General features: G+C 47.3%; 1 pseudogene; it reads right to left on the bottom strand.

The window, feature by feature from the left end:
- Window positions 1-1,523: 1,523 nt before the first annotated feature.
- Window positions 1,524-1,844, bottom strand: LOC100605783 (annotated as a pseudogene).
- Between the last annotated feature and the right edge of the window lie 5,798 nt (window positions 1,845-7,642).

The following is a 7,642-nucleotide window of genomic DNA, read 5'->3' as shown; positions in this document are numbered from 1 at the left end:
CCTCAGCCTCCTGAGTAGCTGGGATTACAGGTGCCCGCCACCAGGCCCAGCTAGATTTATCTCTCTCTTTAGGGCCCAGAACATGGCCCGACTGGAAGGAATTAATTTCATGGTATCCTGTTGTCCCTCAAATGCCCTCTGGCTCAAGTGCTAAGAACCTTTTCATTTCCTCAAGAGAAAGCAAAGCCAGCTTACCTTTAGGCATCTTAACCCAGACCTCAGACAGAAAACCTTCCAGTTGCAAGAGTATTTAACAGTTAAGACGTTTAAAAAAGGAGCAATAAGGTAATATTTTTCTCCTTAATATTAATCCATTTTATTTCATCTCATCAACTATGGGCACTGGATTACCTTTCTTATTGTCAATATTTGTTATGCCTTATTATGGGCAGACACCTTCACTTTTATGTAATTATCTTATTGGAGGGGTGACAGAGTACAGTACTTATTAGGAGCATGGACTCTAGAGCAAGCCATTCTGCCTGGGTTTCACTCCCAGCTCCACATTTACTAGCCATGTGATCTTACAGAAGTTATGTGACACATCTGTGTGTCTGTTTCTTTCTTTTTTTTTTTTTTTTTTTTCAGATGGAGTCTCACTCTGTCTCCCAGGCTGTAGTGCAGTGGTGCTATCTCGGCTCACTGCGACCTCCGCCTCCCAGGTTCAAGCAATTCTCCTGCCTCAGCCTCCAGAGTAGCTGGGATTACAGGCACCTGCCATTGCGCATGGCTAATTTTATTATTTGTAGTAGAGATGGGGTTTCACCATCTTGGCCAGGCTGGTCACGAACTCCTGACCTCATGATCCACCTGCCTCGGCCTCCCAAAGTGCTGGGATTACAGGCATCAGCCACCACGCCCGGCTGTGTCTCTTTACCTATAAAATTGGTGTGATAATCTTACTTAACTCAGAGCATCTAGCAGATTAACTGAGTTACTATATATTTATACTATTACATATATAAGGCTCTTAAAATAGGACCTGGCAAGGCCAGCCACAGTGGCTTAGTCATATAATTCCAGAACTTGGGAGGCCAAGGAGGGTGGATTACTTGAGGCCAGGAGTTTGAGATCAGCCTGGCCAACATGGCCAAACCCTGTCTCTACTAAAAATACAAAAATTAGCGAGGCGTTGTGGTGCACACTTGTAGTCCCAGCTACCTGGGAGGCTGAGGCAGGAGAATTGTTTGTGCCCCCGAAGCGGAGGTTGCAGTGAGCTGAGATCATGCCACTGCACTACAACCTGGGTGACAGAGCAAGACTCTGTCTCAAAAAAATAAAAAAAAAAAAAAAAGAAAGAAAAAAATAGGACTTGGCAAGATATAACTGTTATATAAGTATTGGCTATTACTGTAAAATCCTCGTGCAAATCCTGCAAGCTAGACATTATTTTTTGGGGGGGTGGAGAATGGAGCAATCCTTTATTTTTACACACTTTGACAAGGAGGTTTTCTGTAAACAACCTTTCCAGTGGAGAACAGAGAACAGGAAAATCAGCCTCCAGCCATCAGCAGCTGCTCTGCTCAGTGCCAAGGCTCCCCATTGCCCACGTGGTGAGGTGGAGGGGTGTACTTCCCTTCCTTCATCAGCTTATCCCGCTGCTTCCTAATGGTACTCAGACGTCTCATCATTTTCTGCTGAAGTATACACTCTACAAAATCATCATATTCTATCTTGCACTCTTTCTCTGCCTGGATGCTAACGATTCCATGTGCACATTGTATCCATTCTTTTTGAAAAGCCTGGCATCGAGCAGGAATCTTGTAGGGCTGTTCAGCACTTTGGATTGTCCACCATCAATCTATGTTAAGGCTGAACCTTTTCAGCACATCCAAGAAAGGCATGGCGATCCAATGCTCATGCCCTTGTCTCTTCTCTGGCCCCCACCCCTCCACTTTTTTTTTTTTTTTCTGAGACGGGGTTGAGTCTCGCTCTGTTACCCAGGCTAGAGTGCAGTGGCATGATCTTGGCTCACTGCAACCTCTGCCTCCTGGGTTCAAGCGATTCTCCTGCCTCAGCCTCCCAAGTAGCTGGGACTACAGGCATGTGCTACCACGCCCAGCTAATTTTTGTATTTTTAGTAGAGATAGGGTTTCACCATGTTGGCCAGGCTGGTCTCGAACTCCTGACCTCATGATCCACCTGCCTCGGCCTCCCAAAGTGCTGGGATTACAGGCATGAGCCACCACACCCGGCCCAGGGGACCCTTCTATAAGAGGGTGCTGTGTCCATCTCCTACAAATTATGCATCTACCAGGAACAATGTATGTGTGTTTTGGAATGGTGATAAAATTATACTTCCCTAGTCATTCTCACCTGTCATCTACTATTCACTGTTCTAGCCTTTTCCTAGGAGGTCAGATGCTTGTAAATAATTTATTCTCCAACAAAAAAAGCCTTTCCTAAACTAGGAATTCCTTGGAGGTGTGGGAGTAAATTCCCTAACTGATGATAACTCTTTTACTGCACATTCTTTTCACTGGGCATGTGCTCAATAAATACCTCTCCTTTGTGTCACGCTGTGTGCTGGACACTGAGGACACAGAAATAGATAAAACCCAGGCCCTGCCCTCAAGGTACTCAAGTCTAGTAGGAAGGGAAGGAAGACAACAGAAAAAGAACATGGTAAGTACTCTCATAAAAAGAAACATATTTGTGTGTGGTGGCTCATGCCTGTAGTTTCAGTTACTCGGGAAGCTGAGGCGGGAGGATAGACTGAGCCCAGGAGTTTGAGGCTGCAGTGCACTATGGTCATGCCTGTAAAATAGCCACTGCACTCTAGCCTGGGCAACATAGTGAAACCCTGTCTCAAAAAAGAAAAAAAAAAAATAAGGAAGCAGCGCACTTGCTAAAGCACAGAGGCATCCAGCCTGGTGGTGGGGGCAGTCAGTGGTCAGAGCAGGCTTCCTGAAAGAGGCACTACTCGACCTGGGTTTTTGTCGTTGTTTTTTTTTTGTTGTTGTTGAGACGGAGTTTCGCTCTTGTTGCCCAGGCTGGAGCGCAATGGTGCGATCTCAGCTCCCCGCAACCTCCGCCTCCTGGGTTCAAGCGATTGTCCTGCCTCAGCCTCCCAAGTAGCTGGGATTATAGGCATGTGCCACCATGCCCTGCTAATTTTGTATTTTTAGTAGAGACAGGGTTTCTCCATGTTGGTCAGACTGGTCTCGAACTCCTGACCTCAGGTGACCTGCCCGCTTCGGCCTCCCAAAGTGCTGGGATTACAGGCGTGAGCCACCGTGCCTGGCCTTGACCTGGGTTTGGAAGGAAAAATAATTACCTTAATTAACGGAGAGGGAAGAGCATTCTAGGCATAGGGAATCACATGTGTGAAGGCACTGGAAGGTGAAACCAGGTGATGTTTATAGGGTCAACAAATAATTTGGGATGAGGTTCAAAGAGTGTGTATGGGAGGGAAGAGAACAAGCTGGAAAGGCAGGCTGGGGCAGATAGCAAGGTTTGTGGCCAAAGGTTAGGGGCGTATACTTTAATGCCATGTGACATTTAGTTACAGTTCTCTTCTGGCACAACTGCTTTTTTCTGACAGTCAGTATTTGGTTACATTTAGAAGTCCAGATTAATTTATTCACTCAACAACATGGGCTGAGCACCTCACTGTGTCAGTTTTTATGTGCAGGCAGGAGGGCTCAGGAATAGACTTTTGGGGTCACAGCTTGAAATCTTGTGAGCTTTTTTTAGAAGGCAGTAAATCTCACCCCTGACTTGAGATGATTTGTCCTGAAACCTGATCCCTTCCTTGTCCTTGGTGTTGCAACCCTTCTTCCTAATTTGGATTTCCATGAGCATGCTGCAGTGACCTGGGTCCACACACACATTATGGGAATGGCTATAATCAGAAGCCGAGCCAGCCAGCTTAGGTGGTGAACACATGTCCATTGTGCTCTGCACGTGAGCCTCATGAATGAGATGGAGCAGGCAGAGAATATCAGTTCCCTACTCTTTGGGATTTCATAGTCTTAAAAGCAGAAAGTTGGCTGGGTGCAGTGGCTCACGCCTGTAATCCTAGCACTTTGGGAGGCCGAGGCAGGTGGATCACGAGGTCAGGAGTTCAAGACCAGCCTGGCCAAGATGGTGAAACCCCCTCTCTACTAAAAAAAATACAAAAAGATTAGCCGGGCGTGGTGGTGGGTGTCTGTAATCCCAGCTACTCAGGAGGCTGAGGTAGAGAACTGCTTGAACCCGGGAGGTGGAGGTTGCAGTGAGCCGAGATCACGCCACTGCACTGCAGCCTGGGGCACAGAACGAGACTCCATCTCAAAAAAAAAAAAAAAAATAAATAAATCTGGAGGCATTGTTATAAGTTATTAACCACATAGGATAAACGGAGCACTTACAAAGTGCTTCACTCTGTGTTGGGACCTGGAAGGCACATAAAGAAATCAGATTTGGTTCCTATCCTTAAGGTGCTCACAGTTTGGTAAAACAGGCGATGACCACAGTGCTTCGGGAAGTTGAGGAGCCCTCAGCTGGCTAACCACAGCCCACTGTCAACCAGTAAGGATTAGGAAGGCATCCTAGACAATGACTGGCAGTCGGGCAACATAGTTTGAACTGACACTGGAGAGAGGTGGAAAGAGCAGCCCACACAGACAAAACAGCCTGAGGAGTTCAGAGAAGAGGAGTGGGTCAGAGGGATTGGTTTGTCTAGTATAGGTGGGGAAGTAGCAAGCGGAGTGGTTGGCAGGGGCCAGATGGGAGGGCCTGGAATGCTGAGCTAAGGATGTGGGCATTGTGGAGCCTTTGGTTTCCAAATGGGGGTGACACAGGTCTTTTAGAAAGACAAGTCCCTTTCATTCCTGGGCTCAGTGCACTCACCTGTAAAATGAGGGAGTTGAAGATTATTTTCAAAATCATTCCAGTGCATGTATCCTGTGATTTACAGCATTGCTTCTTAAAGTTGATTGTGTATCTGTGTCACCTGGGGATCTTAGTAAAATGCACATTCTGGCCAGGCAGTGTGGCTCACACCTGTAGTCCCAGCTGCTTGGGAAGCTGAGGTGGGAGGATTGCTTGAGCCCAGCCTGGGCAACATAACGAGACCCCAGTCTCTAAAAATAATAATAATTTTAGGCCGGGTGCGGTGGCTTATGCCTGTAATCCCAGCACTTTGGGAGCTCAAGGCAGGTGGATCACCTGAGGTCAGGAGTTCGAGACCACCCTGGCCAACATGGTGAAACTCTGTCTCTACTGAAAATACAAAAATTAGCTGGGCGTGGTGGCACATGCCTGTAATCCCAGCTACTCAGGAGGCTGAGGCAGGAGAATCACTTGAACCTGGGAGGCGGAGGTTGCAGTGAGCCAAGATTGTGCCATTGCACTCCAGCCTAGGTGACAAGAGCAAAACTCCATCTCAATAAAATAATAATAATTTTTAAAATGCATATTTTGGTTCAGTAGGTGTGGTGGGGGTCCCAAGGTTCTCCATGTCTACTAGGATCTCACATGATATGGATGCTGCTATTCCTCAAGCCACACTTTGAGTAGCAAGGATTTAGTTCTTGGGTACTCAGAGTGTAGTCTGAGGTCCAGCCTTTGTAAGTCATATAATGTTCTATAAGTTATCTCATTAGGGCCAGGCGCGGTGGCTCACACCTGCAATCTCAACACTTTGGGAGGCCAAGGCGGGTGGATCACCTGAGGTCAGGAGTTTGAGACCAGCCTGATCAACATAGAGAAACCCTGTCTCTACTAAAAATACAAAATTAGCCGGGTGTGGTGGCACATGCCTGTAATCCCAGCTACTCAGGAGGCTGAGGCAGGAGAATCACTTGAACCCAGGAGGCAGAGGTTGCAGTGTGCCAAGATCGCGCCATTGTGCTCCAGCCTGGGCAACAAGAGCAAAACTCCGTCCCCCCACCCAAAAAAAAAGTTATCTCATTAGAAATAGTGTCTTACCTAATTTTTACAGTGTTTTAAGGTTTGCAAAGAGATATACAAACCTTATTTCCTTCACTACTTTCCACAGTTCTTCTTGAGTGGTAAATTTTTTTTTTTCGAGACAGGGTCTCACTCTGTTATCCAGGCTGGAGTGCAGTGGCACAATCATGGCTCACTGAAGTCTCAAATTCCTGGGCTCAATCAGTCCTTCCGCCTCAGCCTCCCAAGTAGCTGAGACTACAAGCACATGCTGTCACACCTGGCTAATGTTTTTATTTTTTGTAGAGACGGGGTCTCTTTATGTTATCCAGGCTGGTCTTAAGCTCCTAGGTTCAAGGGATCCTCTCACCTTGTCCTCCCAAAGTGCTGAAATTACAGGCATGAGCCACAGCACCTGGCCAAGACAACACTTTCATGGTTATGTAAAACACCGTTTAAACTTAGGTATTGAGGTTGGTTTGTCTTTCCCCAGCATCAAGGTGGGGTAGAGATTGGGAGTCCCATTTTACAGATGAGAAGACTGAGGACCTAAAAAGAGAATAAAAGAGATGGATTTAGCCAAAGCTGAACAAACACTGTAGAAGTGGCAGAACAGTAATTAGTATTGAAACTCTGGCTGGGCACGGTGGCTCACGCTTGTAATCCCAGCACTTTGGGAGGCCGAGGCGGGCGGATCACGAAGTCAGGAGATAAAGACCACGATGAAACCCCGTCTCTACTAAAAAATACAAAAAATTAGCCGGGCGTGGTGGCGGGTGTCTGTAGTCCCAGCTACTTGGAGAGGCTGAGGCAGGAGAATGGCGTGAACCCGGAAGGCGGAGCTTGCAGTGAGCCGAGATTGCGCCACTGCACTCCAGCCTGGGCGACAGACCGATACCCCATCTCAAAAAAAAAAAAAGAAACTCTATTCCAGTGCTTATTTCCAGCAAATGTCTTTATTTTTATTTTTTATTTTGTATTTTCTGAGATGGAGTCTCGCTCTGTCACCCAGGCTGGAGTGCAGTGGCACAATCTTGGCTCACTGCAACCTCCGCCTCCCGGGTTCAAGCGATTCTCTGCCTCAGCCTCCCAAGTAACTGGAATTACAGGCACATGTCACCACGCCCAGCAATTTTTTTTTGTATTTTTAGTAGAGAGGGGGTTTTACCACCTTGGCCAGGCTGGTCTTTAACTCCTGACCTCATGATCCACCTGCCTCGGCCTCCCAGAGTGCTGGGATTACAGGCATGAGCCACTACACCCGGCCTTTTTAAAATTTAATTTAATTTTATTTTTTGTCTTTCTTGAGATGCAGTTTTGTTCTTGTTGCCCAGGCTGGAGTGCAATGGCACGATCTCAACTAACTGCAACCTCTGCCTCCCCAGTTCAAGCGGTTCTCCTGCCTCAGCCTCTCATGTAGCTGGGATTACACACACCTGCCACCATGCCCAGCTAATTTTTGTATTTTTGGTAGAGACACGGTTTCACCATGTTGGCCAGGCTGGTCTCGGACTCCTGACCTCAGGTGATCCACCCACCTTAGCCTCCCAGAGTGCTGGGATTATAGGTGTGAGCTACAGCACCAGCCTCCTGGCCCTTTTTTTTGAAAGACAATCTCACTCTGTCACCCAGGCTGGAGTGCAGTGGTGTGATCTCTGCTCACTGCAACCTCTGCCTCCTGGGGTCAAGCAATTCTGCCTCAGCCTCCCAAGTAGCTGGGACTACAGGTGCCTGCCCTGAGGGAAGAGTATGGCTCTGTCACTAACTT

The sequence above is a fragment of the Nomascus leucogenys genome, chromosome 9, assembly GCF_006542625.1.
Source record: "Nomascus leucogenys isolate Asia chromosome 9, Asia_NLE_v1, whole genome shotgun sequence".
NCBI classification, from domain to species: domain Eukaryota; kingdom Metazoa; phylum Chordata; class Mammalia; order Primates; family Hylobatidae; genus Nomascus; species Nomascus leucogenys.
This window is presented reverse-complemented; position numbering and strand designations above follow the sequence as displayed.